Genomic DNA, 22,525 nt, shown 5'->3' with positions numbered 1-22,525 from the left:
CAAGGCTTCCTCAGGACTCTTATGGTCCTGTGATGTCCCCTTCTTCCCCTGCTGTCTGCCTCTTTGTCTGCTGATCAAAAACCTGAATTCATAGAGACTGATTCTGGGGTAAGAACTATGTCTTCACTCATTTCTATTATACATCAAGAGAATATCTGCTCATCTGGAATAAAAATAAATCCAACAGCAAAGGAATCAAAAGGCAAAGCTCAGCCTAGGCACCGGCCTTTCTCCAGCTGGGAGACCAACTCCCAGCCCCTCATGGCTGCTCCTGAGCAGTAAATAATTCCTGCTGAAGACAAAGGAGATGGAGAGTGGCAGACAGAGAACACATGCTGCTTCATTTAGCAGCACATCCCCAACTTTAACTGCACTGAGCGGCCATGCCACTGGCCAGCATTTATCCCTCTGATACAAGAATGTGTTGGGAAGTGGCTTGCAGACTGCCAGGATGGAGGTGGCAGCGACATGAGTGACTGCTCTCTCTGGAAAACAATGGCAAACAAATGTCACACACCTTCCCCTATGTCTGAGCCACACAGGGCTCTGTGATGGAGGATGGTCAGCATCAGGAACAAGGGCAAGGAAAGGGGTTTGGCTGCTGGTGGTCTTGCAAGGGCCTGTGCCTCAGGGCATTTGTTCCATCAAGGGTCAAATCCAGTGTCTGCAGACTGCAGTGGGAATCTGGCAGCTGGACTCCATGGGAGCCAAGCCGATGCTTTAAGGTAGTAGCCTGGCCACCTGATGTGGCCAGCTCTGTGCTGGACCCCATGCCATCAGCACTGAGAGCACGTCTCACACAGGTGGCACTGGCAGCAGGAGCAGAGTCTTCTTCCCCACCTCATGAGGGCATCTCATGAGAGATGGGAGGCGGAAGGTATCTTTTCAGCTTTATACCGGCTAGCGCTTGTATTTCAATGCCTTAGAAAGCCTCGAGCAGCCTTGAGAGGTAGCACAGGCAATCTAGCACTTTAGTAGCTCTAAAATCGGTACCCGAATCAGCTGCAGAGCAAATACCATCAGCAGAAGCAAAGAGGGAGAAATATAGCTCCCTGCTCGCTCAATTCCCTGCAGTTAGAAGCCTTCAAATGAGACAGACGACCAGAGATGTTTACAGGAAAGTAGCTGAGCTGAGAGAGGGCGTTTGCCTCCCCTCGACCATCTTTTATTAGGAGAAGGGGAAAGGGGGAGGACTGGGGGCGGACCCGGGGTGAGCGGCCAATCAGACACTGCTGAAGAGTCTGAGTTACATTTGGCTTTGCCCGCGCTTGGAACAAAGGAGCTATGAGCACATGTCTTTGGGAGGGGGGAGGGGAAGCTCAGAACAGGCAGCAACAATGGGAGGCATCCCATCTCTGCTTCAAGTGGAAAGGGTTTGCACATGGCAGTGGCTGGGCAGTGGGCAGTGGCTGGTGCTGTGCTGCCTGGGGTCAGCTGTCCTCTGTGGTGCCAGTGGTGCTTTGGAAGGATCTGTGCCTAGCAGATCCTTTGGAAGGATCTGTGGTGCCTAGCACCAAGGGACTATGAAAGAAAGCTGAATCTTTCTGTTCACCTCTCTTACCTCCTGCACTTCTTTGATTGTTCATTGGGGTGGTTGGAAAGACATGCTGCCCTCAGTCCAGTACCTTGTATTGTCTCCTTTTTTACAGTGAGGTTGGTGAAACACTTGAACTGGTTGCCCAGAGAGGTGGAAGATGCCCCGTCCCTGGAAACATTCAAGGTCGGGTTGGACAGGGCTCTGAGCAACCGGATCTAGTTGAAAATGTCCCTGATCATTTCATCCATAAAGGATGGCCTTTAACAGTCCCTTCCTACCCAAAATACTGCATGATCCCAGGACGGCTCATGTGCAGTTGATGTTGCTGAGACCTGGATGACCAGACCAAAGGGACACCAAACTTTATTCTCCCTGTCAGCTGTGAACTACCTTGCTATCTACTAGTGAAGTTCCATCTTGATGGGGAAACCCTCCAGTCTGAATGATACCATTTCAAAATAGTTTTGCTTTGTTTTCCAAAGTCTTCATACATTTCTAACACACATAATCCTTGCAAAATTTTCCGAGAAAGTGACATGTAAACAACGATTCTCACAGAGAAAGAACATGTGCTTTCCACTTCACTAACACCCTTTGTACCGTGAGGCAGAGGAGCTCTTGGATCAATTGGCAGGGTGTGCTCCTCCCTGCTAAATGCTCCAGTAAGCCCAAAGAAACCCAACCAGTGAGAAGGGAAAGGCAGACACATCACCAAATGGTATAATTCTCCATAAATTTTCAGTACCTAGTGACTTATGTCTCTGAATAAGCACATCAAGCATATTGGATGGCTCAGTGACTGTTCTACACCAAAACGTTTTCTAGCTCCTTTGTCACATTCTGTCACTAAATCTCATGGAGTATCTCACAGGAAAATGAGGTAGAATTGAAATAAATTGGCCTGGAGGCAGCTGCAGGCTTGTGGGTGTTTAATGTGTAAAAGATTAGAAAGCATCACTTCAGTTCCAAGATATTCATTTGCAAAGGATTATTTCACAAGTGCTATATGCTCTCTCATTATTTGTGTTGTTATCAGGCCTTAGATTTCAATTTTACAAAAATAGGACCTCTTTGAATTTGACACCTTACCACAAGAGATTAAGAAATTGTCCTGCAGTGGGCAGCTTATGTTTGAAATACAGAGAACAGATGAAAGGGGGAAAGACAGGCATGGGAAGGTTCAGTTACCTGCCTGAGTTCATGCAGCAAAGCATCAGACCCTAGTTCACAGCCCTGCAGCTGCAGGCACATCTTGGTAATCACCAGCACAGCTTTGGGTGGCATGGCATGTCACTCTTTGTGTCTCAGAATGAGTTATGGCTGGAGTGAGGGATACAGCTGGAACTGAAACATGAAAACATGAGGGGAAAAAATAATAGAGGGGAGTGAAGGACAATGAACACATCTGCAGGTGTTTCAGCTTCACGGGGATGAAAGGAAGAGGTCAGCTGACAGAAGCAGACGGCAGTGCTGACAGTGCCCTGGCAGAGAACAGTTTGGAAGGTGTCTAGAGAGGAGCAAGAGAGGGGAAAAGGGCTGTCAAGGAGGTGTAGGGTCATGGCTGGTGAAAAGGGAGGTGAAAGCTGGGGTGAAGTGGGTGAAGAAGGGGAAGAAGAGCTTGCAGACAGGCTGGGAACAAGGAGGAAGGCAACAGCTCTCTGGAAGTTCTGCAAGCTGAAGACTTAGATGAAGATTTAAACCAGGTTGTAGGGTAGATGGAGGACCCCACAAGGACAAGCAGGCTCAATCCCATGGGACAGAGGGTAGCAGCAGTGAAAGGAATTGCAGCAACACAGCTACTGCAAGACTTCAGCTTAAGGAAATGCAGGAAAGGGCAGAGAAGCGACACCTATGAATGATCTTTTTGCTTGGGAGAAAGCACATCTGTCTCTAAATCTGGTGTTAAGGCGTGAAGGCAGAAGCATTAAATGAGGAACCCCTCTTGCTGGGGACGTGAACACAGCTGTGAAACCAACACACTCTGGAAAACTCAAACTACTGCCTTTTGCCTGGCAGCCAGGTGCCGCAGCCCGAGCTCCAGTTGTGTATCCCATCCAGCCGGGCCTGCAGGACGACCGCAGGGCCGCGGGCTCCCGGGCCGGGGAGTCCCCGAGGCAGGGGCTGCGAGGCGGCCCGAGTTGTGCTGCTTGGGAAGGTCCACGAGAGGGAGCCAGGAGAAAAGGAACGGCGTCTCCTCCGCCGCGGAGCCCCGTGTCCCGCCGGCGTGCGCGGGGAGGATGCGCGGGGGCGCCGCGGGGTACCCGGACCCTCGCACCCCGCGCCAGGCACGACCTGCGCAGCTGGCGTTGGCTCCCGAAGGGTTAACAACTCATTTACACAGGTGAAGACCCGCCGGAGAGATTCTGTAGTAACCTTTGCTGTCAAAGGCTAAACCTGACTCAAGGGGCACGGGTGGACGCCTCTGGTGCTCGCCCCTCTTCCTCCTGCTGCTCTGCTTCAGGTGTTCGGGGAAGTGGGCTTTTGCCATCGCAAAGCGGTGTCACCTCAGCCCCGTCGTCATGGCCCCGCTCCCAGTGCAGGGGCCAAAGGGCTGGGGATGGTCCCGTCAGCCGCCCTAAAGCCAGCATCTTCCCCGACACCGTGGAGGGAGGATGAGGAGGAGAGGGTGAGAAAACTCAGCGCTGGTGGTGTGGATGAAAGCTGCTTTCTCAGCACCCACTGAAGTCTTCACCTTATCACTTCACTGGGAAATAAACGGGGCTTGGACTTGCGCAGGGATGATCCTTTGAGCTCTAAGCTCCCGAGGAAGGTGAGCACATGCTTGTGTTAAGCCTCAGTTTAAGCACTTTTCTGAGTCTGGTTACAGAGCTGAGCACCTTGCGGGGGGGATCTGGACCCAGAGGAGGTACATCCACTTATCTGGGGATCTGTTCTTGTATTGCTGAAGTCTGTGGGAAGAGGTGGTGTTGGCCCAGGGAGCAAGGAGGTCAGCAGTGCCTGTGAACCTCCCCGTGAGAGCTCTGAAACACCTCCTGTGCCGCAGCTAGGAAGCAGCAGCTCAGCTGACCAGAGTGAGGGAAACTCTTGAGGCTGCACTGATAAACTGACACATAGAAATGGTATTTTAAAAGGTGGCTACAAAGGTAAAATGCAGCCCCTATTGAAAAGCAAATTAGTAGCAGGCTCTCTCTAGCAAGTGTTGAGGGAAAGTGTACAGGGCCTGTGTTATTACTCTCCCAAAGCTTCCTACCACACTGAAAGAGGCACAGTCAGGGCTGAATAAATAATACATTACAATTTTCAAGTCCCAGAGTGGTGACTTGGAGGCAGTTCAAAAGTTCAATGAATTATCAGTTCCCCTTGGGTTCATTATTTCTTTTGCAAAGGATGCTATCAATCTCTATAACTCACAAGCTACCAAAAATAATAATAAGTAAAAGATCATTATGTTGAAATATGTGTTGTAAAGCAGCATAGCAATTTGGAAGTTTTATTCAGTCCAGAAGGGGCAATAGCTGCTGCCTAGAGATGGGCTGGACACCAATTACTGCTCTCACTCATTACTTCATGGACAGAGACTGGGAAAACACCTGCAGTGCATGAATAATTCTCCTTGAGTTAATATGCTTTCAGTGCTGATTAACTCTATTTATGCCTCATCTATAGTGATGCGAGCAATGTGATTCATTCCTTTATTTCTGTAGCTCTCTGATAAACTGCATTTATTTGCCACCTCTGACCTCCTCATGTACATGCTGCCCATTAATCCTTCTCAGCCCGGGCTGCTACTGCCATCCCAGGCCGTTCAGTAGCCATCAAACAGCTGCTCCTCATTTTCTTTCTTTCATTTAAAAGCACCTGCTCTGCTACAAAAATGTGGGTTGAGGGAGAAAAGAGATGGGAAATTTCACTATGATGATGGAGGAGGAGTGGGGTATATTTTGTGTACATGATATTTGGTTCTGTAGGCTCTTTGTCCTATAGGGAAACCTTAAGGTATTTCTGAAGAAATAATGATCAAATGTGATCTGTTTGGGGTATTCAGCCCTGAGTGACTGACAGCTGCAAGGTAAGGCACCCTGGCCATGCTCCATTAAGCAAGGCACGACCAGCTTGAAATCAAATGTTGCCACTGGTGTCACTGAGGACTAGCCTGTGTCATGGGATTTTTCTTTTCCACTTTTATTTTTTGGGTTTATTTTAATTTTTATTTCCCTAGCTTCTGCTCTGAGTCAGGGCAACACGGTTCATGACCTAGGGCTTACTCTTGAAACACATTATAGCCAAACACTGTCTCCTGAGGCTGGCAGGATGAAGTCTGCAAAGAGACCTTGAGGTATGGTATGTTCTTGCTTCTCCCCCATCACTACCCAAAACCAGCAGTAAAACTTGTCTTGCGTTGGGATGTAAGGTAAAAATATCTGACTGCTTGCAAGAAGTAGAGATATTCTTTTCCTCTGTTGGAAGTGGAGGTTCACTGCCCAGTGGAAATGCTGGCTGGTAGAATCCCTAATTCACAATGGCAGCACAGACCCCTGTCTGAGAGAAAACTGGGGAAGTTTGACTTCTGTTTCATCATTTAACCATCTGTGCCACAAATAATTTTTCCTTTACATAGAATATCTTATTTTCCACATATCCTTCCATGCCATCCTAGATCCAACACTTGGGACCTGCAGCATTTCCCATAACCTAGGCAGAAAGAAGTTTGGCCTATCTGTTAAGCCTTGCCCATGTTCTCCCTACAGCGCACACGTGCTTTCCTGGTGTGGGACAGGCTGGATTCCCTGGAGGAGCTGAAATACCTCTTCTAATACCTGATTCCCACCACTGGGCTATGAGTCTTTTTCTTCTGACTTTCTGGGGGCAGGTTTCTCATTTGCATTTTCCTTTGATCATTGTTTTAAAATCTTGAGGGATTCAGCTGCCTGCTCTGTTTATCTTGCTACCCTTTTTTCTCATTCAAGGTCTCCAAACACCTTCTCTAAGAATGAGATAAAAGCTTGCACTCAGACCCTGGCTGCTTTGTCTAATTCCCCAGTCTGCCTGGATTTCCTCACTGGCCTCGACAGGCTTAAATGTCATTGTACTTTTGTGTAGATGCTTCAAGATAGCTCACTGTCCTCCTTCTCCCTGCATTTCAAACCACACTTTAATTTCCAGTGTGTCCAAGGTCTTCCTTTTTCTCAGTAGTGATCTGTGCTCAGCAGGCCACTCTGCTGTCATGGCACTCCAGAGCTAGGTCACCTTGCCCAAGCCTTCGGTGAAGAATTTGTTGCAAGTGGCCTCCTGCCACTGATGCTTGTGGTTTAGGTGTTGTCTCTGCTGGTGCTTTTTGTCATCATCTGGTACCCATCAAATTATAACCGGATAGTGTGGGGGAGTCTGGGGACAAAAGGGTCAAAGCTGGCAAGGGTGGGTTAAATCCACCAGTTAAACCAGTTCATGGTGGCTGAGACTGGGACCTGCCACTTACTCCTGCCCTGAGCAGCTCAATGCCTTCTGCTAGTGTCAAACAGCCCCAAGTCAAACGAGGACACATTGCATCTGGAGATATTCTCTGCCTCCAGAAGATCAGCAGGATATCAAATGCTTAAGCAAGAAAGAGGAAGGCCCTTAAAACGACCTTTTATAGCCCCACTGTTGTGTTTTGGCATGGCAGAGTGATGTTTCGGGCAGAGGTGAGGTCAGATAACTGCTGGCAGAACATTGGGTGGCCAGGTCAGACTTCATCAAAAAACACTGAGATCTGGACTTGGGAAAAATACTGTAATTTGAAAAAATTCATATAATTTGCTTTTCCCAGGCTCGCTGTTGAAGGAAAGTAATCAGTACTGAGAGATGGTTAGATGTGAGAGGCGGCACGACGGTCCACAGATGGATGGACATTGGAGTCAGGCTGTACGGGGATTAATTGCTGCGAGCCCAGAAAATAACCGTAAAGGGATAACACAGCTGCTGCTGGAAAAAGCAAACCTCTTGGCTTCTTGCACCACCTCATGCACAGCATTCCCCTCCCCTCCATCTCTCCCTGCTCCCTGTGTGCAGCCATAAGGCACGTCCTGGAGCTGTGCTTAATGGAAAAGTGATTTGTCTCATAACTGCAGCTTTACACAGTGTGCTACTGTGGGCGTTACAAATTGCTAAGCAGATTTAAAGTGTTCTTTGAGTTGCAAACTGCAGTATTTCTCCACGTAGTGATTATTATTCATTTTTTCCAAGACACTGTGGGCCTGATCCTGCAATCTGCACTCCTATTAAAGTCGGTGCTGTGGGAGTACTGCCGGCATACAGACGGCAGGAGTAAGACCCAATTAATTAAGCTGCAGGGAAGAGTAGGGCAGCAAACAACCCTTTTTCCTTTCTTGTTTTCATTTTTCTTTTTTTTTTTTCTTTTCTTTTTCTTTTTCCCCTGTGCTTGTATGTGAATTTTGTTGTTCTGTGGCCACTTCCAGGGAAGTGTGTCTGGGTGCAGGCTGCTGGCCAGTGCTGCCCAGGTGTGCTCACCAGCTTCCCGACTCTCTAGGAACATGTTCCCTTCCACTCTGCCTCCTTCTTTCTGTCTTTCTCTTGGGTCAGATGACCAGAAAGTCTTTCTCAATGGAAATGCCATCCAAACTGAGCTGTGTGCATGGTAGGAAGGGGCACAAACAGATAATTAAAATGCTATGTCTGGAAAAGATGGAGGCCTAAAAATGTGCTGTGTATGTATGCTTTTAGCCCTGACCCACACCACCAGCCCTGAAGGGGCTGGTCCCCACCAAAAGCAACCCTGCATGGGATGCTGCAGACAGAATTTATGGGTCTGTTCCCATCCAGCATCAGGGTCTGTTCATGGGCAATCTGGAAAACCTCTGGCCCTCATTCACCCTCTTCTCCTGGGGAAGACAGCTCAGTGCTCTCCTGAAGGAGAAGGCAACTCTCCTTCAGTGACTGGCCTGCTGTGCTCTCCCTGCCAAGAGGTCGTGGCACCAAGGTGGTGAGCTCCTGCTGCACTGCAAGGAGCATAAAACCCAGGATAGCTGCCCTGGTGGCCCAGCCCATGGGCTGTCTCACTGGCCCTTGTGTCACTTACCTCCATCCTGGGAAGAGACTTGGCATCAGGCTCAGTTAAAGACCATTGAGGCAGCAGCAAGCCTCATGTTGTGAGGTGTTCATGGAAATGTGTGTTGCTAAGCAAAGAGGATATTGTGCTTTGTATCAACATGAGTGTTCTCAGCTTGTGAGATTGTACGCCTCGAGGAGAGTTGTAACAGCTGAGCCTTGGAGCCACAAATATAAGCCAAGGATGAGCTGGAGTCATCCCAACAGGAGGAGGGTGTTTGTGTGACTGTGACACTGGGACACTTGGTGCCCTCAGCAAGGGCTCCTCAAGTCCTGCTGGGCTTTGGATGAGACCTATAACCATGCAAGGAAATCTCTGCTCCCTTGCCCCAGATCCCAGCAGCACAGGGTGGTGCCTGGGTGAGAGAAAACATCTCCCCCTTGCTTCTTTATGAAAGTTTTCTGAGATTTTTTCCTGGTCTCACAGAAAGCCATGACAAATCTCCTGTCCTCTCTCAGGGAGGCGGTGCCAGCCAGGAACACCATAGGGAGTGAAAAACACTGTTAAAAATGTAAGAAAAAGCAAGTGGAGAAAGATCATGATTAGTTGCTTTTCTGCCCTGTGCATGTATAATAATGAACCTTGGGAGCGAGGCCATGTTAGTCCTAATTACAGCTCTTTAAATATTTATTTAGCTTAATCTGCTCACCTTGTTTGTTGGCCCAGTCCAGCATATCTGTAGGGCTGCCCTTTCCAACTTACCACAATTAATATATTTCACAAGGCCCTAGGTAGCTATTACTTTGCTTTATCTGAGAGGGAGGAAACAGATTACACCAGAAGGGTAAACCCCAAGTAATAAGGATACAGCGTTAAATAAAAGCAAGAGGTACAGATGTGTTGTTTTGCCTGCATAACAGGTTCGTTACAATCTCCTCTCTCAACATCACATATACAGATTTTTAACAAATGCAAAACCTGCAGATTTCAGGAAAATTAGGCATCGGACATGCCCTGAAGAATCAACTGAGACAACCACACTTAATTTCCAGTGTGACCTCCACCAAATTGTAAATGATACCTTCAGCAGTAACAGAATAGTACATTAACCCCCTCTTTCACCTCTCAGTGCTTCACTACAACAGGTCTATTTAGATGGAATAGGAATGGCTGGGAGATAGATTAGATGCTCGTGGCTGTGATGTGGGATCAGTTGTGTAACCAATCCCTTCTTTAGCCCTTTTCTTGTAGTCTTTTTTCAAATACCTTTCTTTCAACAGACTTAGGGATCCCAGGCTGATTTCCAAAGAACCACTAGAGGAGTGAAAATCCAAACTAAAGTTAGTTTATGTCCTCCAGCCTTGGATCACTCCCATTCCCCATTCTGTACACTGACCATCTAGGGGATAAATCCATGTAGTAACTGTCCCACAAAAAGTCTGTGAGAAAGCAGGCAAATTATGGACCATCTGTAACACTACCACTGAAATGACCACCAATATGTACAGAAGAGCTGGGCACCCCTCAGGATTCTGGCAATTTGAAGAGCCTCTAATGCAGCATACTTCATCCTGAGCACTCTTAAGAGCCTGTTATGCAAGCAAAACAACACATCTGTACCTCCTGTTGCTTCCACAAAACCTTCATTAAGGAGATTTACACCAGCGGGACTAACTTAGTCTGCACAAAAAGTGCCTGATGTACTCAAGCTGCTCACTTCCATACCAAATTTGCTGGCTAGTCTAGGTCTAAAATAAAGAAAGAAATCAAAACAGGGACCATTCTCTGTCTCTGAAGTCAAATGGCACAGATTAGCCATTTCCAGTCCATAGTATATCTGATTCTGGGTCTCACCTGAACCCCTGTGCTGTACCTATGGCCTTAATACAGTATTCTTAGAATTATCTTCTTATTTAGTTTTTTTCACCCACTTCTAAGTGTCTGAAATAGTATTGCAGTGGAGCAGGGTGATATTTTATTTCTGTGAAAACAGGGCTATGGAAAAAGAATGGCACTGTGTGGGGAGGATAGTACTGAAACTGGTACAGTCTATCCCTCCCTACCTCTTATTTGGGAACAGTCCTCAGTGCATACTGCCCTCCATGCCATGTCAGGGCACCAGCTGGCACCAGGCCAGGAAGCAAGACAATGATTAAAGAGTATAAATGATGGCCAGCACCTGGGGCATTTTGTTTGCTCATGCTAAAAGATCCATAAGAAACCTCCATGAACAGGTGCTGGTTGACTTCCCAGTGAAGCCATTTGGTGTCTAGGGCTCCTGAAGGCTAATTTCAAACTGTGGTTCGCTGGAAACTTTCCAGCAAAGTTACAGGGCAACAGCTGCTTTCTTCAGGACTTGAATATCTCATATAGAATGAGTTAGGTTTGGTCAAGGCTTTGGGGTGCCTTCCTCTGGATCCCTAACATCCCTGGGCTGGGGGTACTGCAAACTGGGGAATCAGAGAGATGTATTTGGAAAGTCTTTTCCTGGGCTAAGAAGCCTTGAGGTTAAGGGTCTGGCCCCAATTTCCTGAAACTCAGAGGAGGGGGAGGCAAGAAAAATGTTCCTTTTAGTGAACTGGAATTCCTGATCTTCAGCCAGCTCTGGTCCTAACATTGCCATTCATGTTCGTTTCCAAACGTTAGCCAGGTGATTGCTCCTTATCAGGACTGACCTCCTTGGTACCATGTGAGCACACCACAGCTCCAGCGACACCTTGACTAGGTGCCAGCTCTCTGGGGCTGTCATTTCCCAGTGCTTAAGGAGCAGCATGTTGGTTTAGCAGCACTGCACAGCTGCCCTGTGCACCCTGCAGGGGCCTGCCGAGGCTTCCTCCCCAGAGCTGCACATTCTGTCTCCACCTGGAGAAGCACCACCAGGACAAGGAGAGCCACAGAGAAGGGGTGGCTCTCTTGGAGCCAGTGCAGTGCTGCAGGAAGGCAAGACCACTCTGGCAGGCAGGCAGGCAGTGGTCCCACTCTTGATTCAGCTTATGGGGTGCTGGACTATATTTCTGCAGGTAACTTCCCCGGCATTATCAGTGTGCTGAACAGATTATGCTCCCAGACAGGACAGTGGAGAGACAGACTCTTTTCCCAGAACCACCGTGTTGCCAATGAGGAACAAGGCAAAATTAACCTCCAGCATCTTGGTTTTTTTCACCTTAGAAGTGCCCCAGGGTCTGCCAAGGTGGACATTGGCAGAGGAAGCCAGTGATGGGCAGAGACCTACCAGATTTGAGCAATGCACTCAAATGCCTTGAGCTTCATCAAACACAGTACAGAGACAGCCTCCAGTAGCAGGTAAGTATAAATACATGTAAACTATAAAATATATATTAAAATATTAAGATAATATATAAAACCTCTGTTCTCCAGGTATTGACTCTTTATTTGTTTCACATTCAACCCTCTTTCTTCCCGTACAGAGAATCCCAAAATCATTAAGATCTTGCAGGAAAAGACCTGCAGGATTATCAAGTCCTACCATTAACCCATCACCGCTGTGTTTACCACTAAGCCATGTCTCCAAGTACCACATCCCATGTTTTTTGAACACTTCCAGGGATGTTGACTCCACCACTTTGCTGGGCAGCCTGTTCCAGTGCTTGACCACCCTTTCAGTGAAAAAATGTTTCCTAATATCCAATCTAAACCTCTTCCTCATGCAATTTAAGGCCATTTCCTCTTGTCCTGTCACTTGTTACCTGGAAGAAGACACCAAATGCATTGCACAACTCAAAATGAAGTCACCCAAGACTTAGAGGTTTTCTGCCTCCCATCACCACCCTGCAGTTGTTATCCATCCCATTCCCATGTTGCTAGCAGTTTGCTCAGCTCTGTACACCTGCAGCAGCTCACACAATGCAGGGTTCAGTGACCAACAACACATTGATTAAATAATTAAGCACACTGCAAACCCAGTATGTGTATAACAGTAATACATCCCGGGCAGAAAAACTCTCTAGGAAAGATTCTCCAACTCATTATTTCACTCAGCTGATCAAGAAGATGAGCTGTCAGCACTGAGTTCCTGCAGCCGAGCTCCCAAGGCTGACCAAGGTGCAGGACGATTTTAGGGTGCTTAGAAAGACCTCTGGGAAACTCAGTTAATTTGCAGTGCACTTGTGCTACTCTGTAGGTCCTGTGTAAGGGAAATCAAAGCCCAGATGGCACAGCACACTTCTGCAAGGCAAAGATACTCCTCTGGGAGAGAGCTGGCTCCTGGTGTAGTCCTGGAGTGACCATTGCATCTTCAGGCAAGACCAGTTTGGGTCTTGGGTGTTTGGAACAAGGTGATGTACCAGCTACCCAGTGCTGCCCCATGCCCTGTAACATCTGTCCTGGAGGTGTGGGCAGCACTGAGCCTTTGCCACAGCGGTCTGTCCTTGAGGAAGCAGAGGGAGCATTGCCTCCTCCTGAAGGGAACTGAGGAGTGGGAAGCAAGGAGGTGAATGGCATTCCTGAATCGTGGGAAAAGAAACGTTTTATCGTGGTTGCCATGGAAACTGGGAATGGACAATAAGCACTTAGATGTTTTATCATGTCCCTTAGCACTTGTAGCACAGAACCTGTGTGAAGAGAAGCATTATCCTGTACAGGGAGGCTGACAGGTACCTGAATGGGAAAAAAATCATGACAGATTCTGTGCCAGGGCATCCCAGCTGAGTGCATCTCGGTAGTGGGGCTGCAGAGACAGCAGGGAGATGGCACTTCCTGAGGTGCTCCCAAAGAATGGGAATGAGGTGCCCTGGAAGGATGGGCAGTGCAGAGCCAAACACCTGGGGAGACAGGATTTGGCATGGAGAATCCCATGGAACTCATGGGTACGTGCCATCCTGGGGCTCTCAGTACTTCCAGCCCCATTTTGGCACCTTTCTGTGACCCTGTATGTCCTTAGTCCAACCAGGCATCTCAGTCGCAGCTGTTCTGTTTGTGTGCTTCCTCACTGCAGTCTCGGAGGTTTTATTCAACACATCATGTATTACTTTCATTACTCAAATTCATATTGGTGCATTTGACTGGAAAAGGTCATGTAGATCCAGCTCAACCCCTAAATGACAGATCATGCCCACACACTATCAATACTCCAAAGAGCAAGACATTTCCTTGGTTACAATGCATTCACAGGCCAAAAATCACTCTCTGTCCTCAGCACACCAAACATCCAGTATGTTGTGGTCATGATTATTTTGGTCATTTTGCTTTCCTCATCTGCCTAAAACATTAAATTCCTTCCTCCTGCTCCCACTCACATTCCTCCTCCAATATTTCCTTCAGGAAATCTTCTTATGGATGTGCAAAAAAAACTGCAGGCACTTATCACATGAAGCACATCATGATGAGAAACACCCACCCTTCTCATGAAGTACCACCTCCCTCCTATCCATCTTCCTGAAGTACATGCCAGTGATCATCTGCAACCACTTTGCACAAAGCTAAATAATTCTTCCTTCATACTGAAACCACCAACAAAGAGCCTCCTTGGCCAGAGAAACAGAGCATACACTGAATCCAGGTGCCCAGAACAAGGAGAGGAACCATAAGGTTCATATCTCTAGAAGCAAATAGTCCCACTCCATTCCAGCACCAAGACCTGTTTTTTGCAACAACACAGTATCGCAAACCTTTCCACTTCCTATTACTCTCAGTGAATATTTTATAGTGATCAGTCAGCCTCTGAAAACCCACAGAAAATAGCTGGTCCTGCTGGAAAAGACCAGGTATGTGTCTGTCATTTACAACCCTTAAAACCAGCTCCAACTCTTGCACATTTCCAAGCTTTTGACAGAGCAGAAACCTCCCCATTTCAAATCCCTGTGGCATTTGCTGTAGCTGCTCTCCCAAGCCCAGCTGGTGAGCTCCTGATCAGCAGCAAGATGCCAGAGGTAATGGTGATATGGCTGCCCACTTAGATGGGCACATTCATGCTCTTCTCTTGCAGCTCTAGGCTCTGCTCACAGATCTAATTGGTCTTTGCCATCCAAAAGCTTTGCCAGTGGCAGTGACCATCCAGTTCTGAACCACTACCTGTTCTCACCAGTTGTTGCTGCCTAGGTGAGCCCTGAAACAAAAATTTCAGCAAGTAAAACTGCTTCATGCAACTTCTCCACAAAATTTTGTCTCATCTTCCTATGGTATCCTTTCCTACAGCTCTATCACCTCAGTATCCAGTGTCTTTGGAAACCTCAGATGTAAATTCTTCTGCCTGCCCAACTACAAATGCATGTGCATAATTCCCTCCATATTAATGAATCTCATAATCATAGCACTTAGCAGCATGTCCTCCATCTGCCAAATAGTAATTTGAAAATGGTGCCAGGAACATTAATGAGTGTCAGGAAAGGATGTGAATCACGGGAGTTTGGCGGTTTAATACACTTACGCCTCCAGACCAGTATTCCTGTAGTTTTGGAAAGGCCTCCTACAAATTACTGCCAGTAAATTTGTAGAGTACAGAATAGAGGAAGGGACCTCTGAACCTCAGGATATCTCCCAAGTACTGAGAAAATAGCATATGCACAAGGATTGTCAAAAGAACCACCTTAGACTATGACAAATTAGCAGGGTGCACCAGGGAGTTTGATGTAGAGTGTACAGTGTGTATATTTATGCACTGAAAAATACCATCCCTGCATGGACATGGCCAAAGCTCTAAAAAGCCAGTGTCTTTTCTATAGATGGCCCAAAGACATCCTTAAAAATCTAGACATATATGTGAGTACCAGAGGGAGAAAAAACTGCAACCTGTCTTCCCGACTGGTAGCTGGGATTAAATCCATGAAATAGTTGTTTTTCCCCATGGAGCTATATGACTATATTGTGACAGGTATATTATTTGACTCTACTTTTTCATTGTGGGGAGAAACATAGTTTGATTGAATTTCTGTGAGAGTAAGGCCTCTCTTTGGCTCTGTTAAAATATATTCTGCTGCACAGCAAACACGATTTGAAGCAAAGGTCCGTAGAGAATTAATATTCTAGATAAATGCTTGGATTTTGCCTGACACAGCACCAGGATGAATGGGCTGTTGTTAGGTTGAATTCTTTTCTTGTTACCAAGCAGGTCTCCCAGTAGCACTTGCAAAGATAAGGAGATCAGATCTCCAAATTCAGCGTGAAAGCTGATCACTAAATCATGATGGAAATTTTTCTCTTGCTTTCAAGGTACCAGGTAGTGGCCATTACGACAGGCTACTGTGTCATTTTGGAGACACATAAAATACCCTATTTTCTTCACCCTTAATACCAAGATTGTTGCCGTCCCATTAATACGCCCTTTTTATCTTTTCTCTTTCACTTGATATGTAATGCTACACTTTGCTTTGCTTGGTACTTTGCTGTGTAACCTACATCCCAAGGAGAACACAAGTGACTGTGGGTCATATTTGTTTGGTAGCAGGTCTGGCTGCAGATCATCATTCCAGTTGTCCACATAGGATATGTAGCTGGTTGGCATATAACCATCTCTGCCTTGTAAATCTGAGGTCTCCTTTATCACATTGCTTCACAGCAGAGATAAGTGTGTCCTGCAAACACATTTCTGTGCATCTGAATCTTTTTATGGATTTGCTTTGACTGTGTTCCTTCCTTTTTTTTTGTGTTTGCTTTCCACAGTTATCCTAGGGAACACATTTTCTGGAAGGAATACTCACCAAGTGTGAATTTAGCGTGAAAACACATTTCAGACTCATAATAACAGCCACTTACATCACAAAATAATTCCAGAAAGTTACACTCACCCACTCGGGAACAGAAACACATCACATCATCAGAATATCAACATCTCCCAAAGAACTGGCCACAAATGAGACACAAAGCACAGATTATTCCAATAAATTATTTAGCAAATAAATCTGAGCAATAAGTCCATACATAAATATTGTGATCTCTTCTCAGATAATCTACAAAGATGAATGATTTAGCTATGTGTCAGATGAATTATTCAGCCAAATACTTGGAAAATAAGTGAGATGCAAACATTTGTTCTTAAAGAAATCCTTTTAATCAACTAATCTTGTCAGCTTCTGACATAGGAAAAATGGAAAGAGAATGAAGCAGAACAGTTTCTTCCAGAGAAGCATTGATTATATGTCAGCAACATCCTTGTTTTAAATCTGGAGGAGAAGTCTTTGAATGCTAGTAACTTTCTTAAACCTTTCTTCGAGTTTGTAAAATCATACATAGCATCAAGACACTACATCTCAAAACTTCTGCAGAGATGCTCAAGGTCACAGTCAACACGTTTCTCAGAGAGATTCAAGAAATTAGCAAAAAAGGCATCTCATGCAGCTCTATTTGTTTCCTCTGTTGGATCACAAAATGTATTTCCCTCTTCTTGCACCTTTCCTGAGTTATATCACAGCACCTCACTAAGGAAAATATGAATACACCTAATGACTCTCTCTTTCAAAACCACATTGAAATGCTTCTCCAAGAGAAGCAGCCTGCATCCCCCTTGAGCAATGAAGACTGCCATCTGGTAGGTTTGTTCTTTAGAGTCATTTAGAGGATATTAAATCTTCTTTTGTATGCAGAGAATTAGGTGGTGGAGGGACTTGGCATTCTATTGAAGGAAAAAAAATGGAGAAAAAACAGTTCATAAAGGCATTGTGTCCGGAGAAGAATATTAGAGAGGCATTAAGTGGAAAGACAAAAGGCAAGCTAGCATCAGCTCCTTTGAAAGCTGTAAATCATTCCAGCTCCTCGGGTGGTTGGTTAAGTTCATTGTTACTTGGGTAATTATTATCCTTCGTTAGAACCTAAGCTTCTAAACATATTTTGAGACAAAATCATCCAAAATGAGCTGCCAGAAATACCTAATGGTGTCAAGGGGGAGTCATGGAAAAAATATGTTCAAATAGAGCCTTTAAAGAAACCCGCAACTTTTCATTTACATAGCTAAATTACTTATCTTTGGAAATTGGGGCTTTTTCAAGCTGTTGTCTTTGGTCCCTGATTAAGTGTTGAAGGTAGCAGGCTCCTTAAGGGAGAAAGAGTCTCCAGACAAGGTTTTTGGCATACCTTGGGGACTTTCACTGACCCTTTAACCTGGAGCTTAATGGAGCAGGCTAATGCTTCCAGATCTGTTGTTTCAGCAGATGCCAGGAGCATTGGCCCGGGTGGAGGGCTCCGTCTGTGAAGTGGAGGCTGTTAGCAGATGCTTCCAGCTGAGGGATCAGGTAAATCCCAACAGAGAGTGAAGAGCTAGCAAATCTATGGGCATGCTAAAAATTCGGGAGATTTGTGCAAGATCTGATTATCTAAAGCAAAAGCGTTACAGTGGTTGATGGCATGGGATTGATTGATTGACTGATTGATTGACTGATTGCAAAGACATAGCAGCCTCCAAAGCAGGGTTCACAACTCTAGAAGGCTTAAGCAGGGCCATAAACCTAAGTAATGTTAAAGTTAATTTTATTTTAATGCTGATAGTTGTTGATGCTTTAAGCATTCTGCTTGTACAGGAGGATACAAGAAAAATTAAAGAACACTGAGCTAGACAGTGTCACCACAAAATGCAGAATAGCCCTGAAATTGAAACCCACTGTAGCACCTGCACTGGGGAAGTGCCCAGTGCCAGAGCAGCCCTGAGTTAAGTTTTCTTAGTAGTAGCAATCAGGAGTTGCATTTTGTGCCATCCTGTAGTCTCACATTGCAAACTCATCCAGACTTGCAGGACACAGCTGGCCCAGCCTCCTGCCTGGGACTATACAGTCACCTCAGGGCTCATGTAGGTCATAAACTCTCTAAAATGGGAATTCAGCTGCTCTTGAATCATGGCAAAAATACAAAAAGAAATACTACACACTCTTGCGAAGTGCTGACCAAGCACAGGGCAGCACCTACACCACAAAGTAGATCCATGTAAGCCAGCTGGAACAACCAGATGTAAATCGGAGGAGCCCTCTGGCTCACATTGCTACCTGTAGGAAAAAACAACCCTGTAATGAGCAGCAGCAGCAAATTTCCAAACCCCTCCGCTACTCCTGATTCACAGTGAGTTTCCTACCAGACTCATGTGTCAGCAGGTCATAAAAAGTTTCAAGTCTCCTTTTCTTTTTCTGGCGTTCTGGAAGAAGTTGTACTAACAATGAGCCACTGCTTGACAGCTCTGAATCCCAAGCTGTTGGGATACAGTGTGACTTCCAACATATTGCTTCCAGCCCCCACCACCCACGGGGAATGGCCTGGCAAGGGGAGAAGCACAGCCTGTTAGGAGGAGCCTTCCACAAAGAGATCCCTTATTCCCTGCACTCATCACAAGGGCAGCACCCACATCAGGCGACGCAAAGAAGCCAGTTCAGCTTCTGGCAGGTCAGGAGGTCAGAGGAATGGTGGTAACTTCACACATTTTGTGTGCTGCGTGGCTCAAATTAAGGATGCAGAATGAAAGATACCACAACCAAGAAAGGGTGTAGGTTTTTTCACCTTGAACTGCAGCTACAAACCATGCAGGAAAGCTAACCCTGGGGGGCTGGAGGAGAAAGAAAAAAATTAAACACCACCAACTGCCACCATTGGATCTGGCTTTGCCCCAAGGTCTGTTGGAGCTGAGATTGATTAGGATATATAGTATCCTGGAAACAGTCAATACCTTCAGCTGAATATAAAGCCATTTTAATTGTCTTGGCACCACGATGGCAACCATACCCCCGACCACAGCCTCCAGGAGAGGAGATGGGCTGTTGGAGCACAGTCCGGTGCCTATAGGCCACATCTGATGATGATGCAGTGATTCAGACAGATAAAACCTTGCTGCAGCACCAGAAGGGACCAAATTCAGAGAAGGAAATTAAGCCAAAACTGTAAAACATAGTAGCTCATTATGATAGTCAACATTTAGCATAAAAATTTAAATGGACATTTGGTTTTGTAGGGGGAGGAGGCCTCCTGTTACAGCAATCTCCGCAGATCTTATCCCACCAACAGCCCCTGCAGTGCTGCGCACCCACATTGGGGTAGGCAGGGCCACATTTCCTGCACAGCAGCAAGGAATGAAGATGTGTGGCCTCGAAAGTGTATCAGGGAGTGAAGCTTGAGGATGGGGAAAGCATGTAAAGTAGGAGCTCTACAGCCAAGGAACAGCATGTGTTTTAATAAAAAGTAACTCTTCTCCTCCCAGTAAGGTTTTGCTGTTTAATATCAGCATGCTTTGTGTGATTCTTTATTATTTCTCCAGCCTGAAGCCCAAAGAGCCCTGGCACCTGAAGCCTCTGCGATTCCCATGCTTGGTGCAGGTTAATACACCTCACCTCCCCTGCTTCAAACAGAACCACAGCGTGACCAGATTTTCTGACCCAAACGCCCTTGTATCAGGTGAGAATTGATTCCTTTAGCTGCTGCCTGATTTGTGTGAGAGCTGAGCCTGTCATTGGCCAGCTTGTTTACGCCTGTTTAGACTGAGGAGCTGTGCTGCCTGGGTTTTCCTGCAGGATATGGAGGCATAAAACCTTATGTACTATGAGGTGCTTCACAAAACCAGCTTTTAAAATAATCAAAGATCTGCAAATGAATTGGAAACTCTTTTCCCTGTCTCTGCAAGGGCATTACTCAGTCGAATGCATCCAGAAAACTGAAGGACTGAGAATTTTCAATCAGGACTGGAGTGATTAATTGTCTCGGAGCACTCACGTGGTGACTTGCACAGCGAACAAAAAGGTGTGACGTCTCACAATTCACAAGAGGTGTGTCCAGGAGGGACAGCGAGCCACAAAGGGGGGGAGAGGTGGGAGAAGAAAGCTCAAATTTACGACATTAAATTCACAAGGTTAATAATGCCTTAGCAACGTGCAACGTTCATCCGACTCCTTCACTTCAGCTGAGCCAGCTGTCCCTGCTTCTGATGTTTCCCTCCAACAGAGGCAAAAGGATTTGGTTCCTTTTAATCTATAGCAAAAAAGGTTTATGGTAAGAGATGCATATTGTACAGATGCTGTGTAGATGGGTAGTTGCCTCTGCTCAGCTGATGCACTGACTTGTGAAGGCATGTGGAAACAGCAGGACACGCCATGAAGAAGCAAGGTGAGAGCTGCATCTCTTGCACACAGCTCTACGGGCAGGTACGGAGAATGGACACACCTGTGTGCAAGTGCTGCTGCAGACGTCCAGCTCTGGAAATTGCATGTCCAACCTGGGTGTCTTTGGCCATAATAACAAGTCAGATTTTGGCTGAGGCTCAAGACAGGGGCACCTCTTATGCAACAGTGCTGGCACATGGGGGCTTGCACAGATCCTTTTCCCAAGATTTCAGAGATGGCATGTGCATGGGGTGCCACCCTTGGCCTCAGCACTGGCAATTCTCACCAAGCATCTTGGCCATGGGCTTTCATCTGGATTTGGTGTGCAGGATGAGTGTCCTTCCCACACCAGTCTTATCTGGATCTGAAAATGCAACCCCCTTCTCTTGGAGCCAATAATTATTTCCATGAGATTCATTTAACAAAGGCACCTATCCAATACTTGTGGTCTCCTGGCATAATTAATCATGAAATTAAATTCAGTCTGTGTAGTGTTCAGATCGGTTACACAGGAATAACATTGGTTGACTGGCACTTACCCTGTTCATCATCAAGAGAGTCTTTGCATACAGCCTATTTTTAGAAACTGCAGTGGGCTTCAGAAACTACCAGTACAGGACTTCCAGGAGCCCACACAGAGGATATCCCACCCATATCCTCTACTTTCCCAACTGGGATCTGATGAACTTGCCCATGGAGCAAAGCAAATTCCTCACTCGAGACCTCAAGGGTTGGAAACACAACTCCAAAGTTCTCTTAGAGAGCACCAGGCAGACGTTAGTTGATTCTGAATGTTTTCTCTAGCTGCCACAGACACTCTGCAGGTCACTGTGGGGGCTGACAGAAGACAGAATGTCCCACAGTGCCCACTGGGCTGGGTGCAGCCTTTGTGTGCCACTGAGGCCTATCTGCCACCCAGGACTAAACAGATCTGTGGTGGAGACAGAAGCTTGCTCTTCTCTTCCTTGGGGCCACAAAACCAAAATAAATTGTTGTTTCCACAGAGCTCAAAATAGCTTTAAACCATTGTTTTCCCTTACAGTAGTCACTGCCTGTCTCTGCTCTTCACCTTGCCTTTTGCAGCTCCTGGTGAAGCAGCTTGGGAAAATGCACAGGCAGGAACTTGCTCATGGAGAGTAGAAGTGAAAGGAGGGGGAAAAGTCCCTTGGAGGAATTGCACTCTCCCCACCGACCTCCCTGCAAGATTCTGGTGCCCTTAAATACAGGTGGCAGAAGCAGTAGCAGCAGATTCTCTGTTTGACACAGTGGAACAGCTTATCCAGCCCCATGTCCAGATGCTGCCCTGTCCCACCCAGCACCTGCACTGCACAAGAGGTATTTCCCCGATAGGATACCTCCCTGATAGGGTACACATGCACCCTAATATCTCCCTGGGCTGCTGGTCCCAGGGACACCTTCTTCTTAAAGATTTCCTGCAAACCCGATGTTGATGCCATGATGATTTTTTGCCTTTTCTTTTATACCCCTTTTATACCTTTTTACAACTTCCGTATTCTTAGTGCTTTTTGCCTACATTCTTGGACTTGTTTGTCAAGCTAAGAGACTAAACATTTGAGAAGCTTCCTAGCTAGGGATCAGTGTGCCCCAGACCCCAAGGTCCTCTCCAGAACATATTCTGTAAACTAAGATAGAACCATCCAGGGGAAGGTTCCTTGGGGAGGGGGGCTCATTCAAGCCTCTCATTGGGGAATTTTTGATAGATATGCTAATTAGTAAGACCTATCATGTTAGACCAGATCTTTTGGGAAGCATTGTGGTGTGCATTGAGGTGCATTCCACCTGGACATAGTGCACCTAAGGATCCTTAAAATAAATACCAAGGTAAAATCCCTTTTTCCCTTCTAACCATGTTTGACTCTTGATTTTAAGACCAGGAAAAGGCATCATGTTATTGGGAAGTTGGTTTTAGCATCCACAGGATAAATCTCCCCTTGCAGTTGT

This window comes from Corvus moneduloides, chromosome 6 (assembly GCF_009650955.1).
Source record: "Corvus moneduloides isolate bCorMon1 chromosome 6, bCorMon1.pri, whole genome shotgun sequence".
NCBI lineage: Eukaryota > Metazoa > Chordata > Aves > Passeriformes > Corvidae > Corvus > Corvus moneduloides.
Note: the sequence above shows the minus strand (reverse complement) of the source record.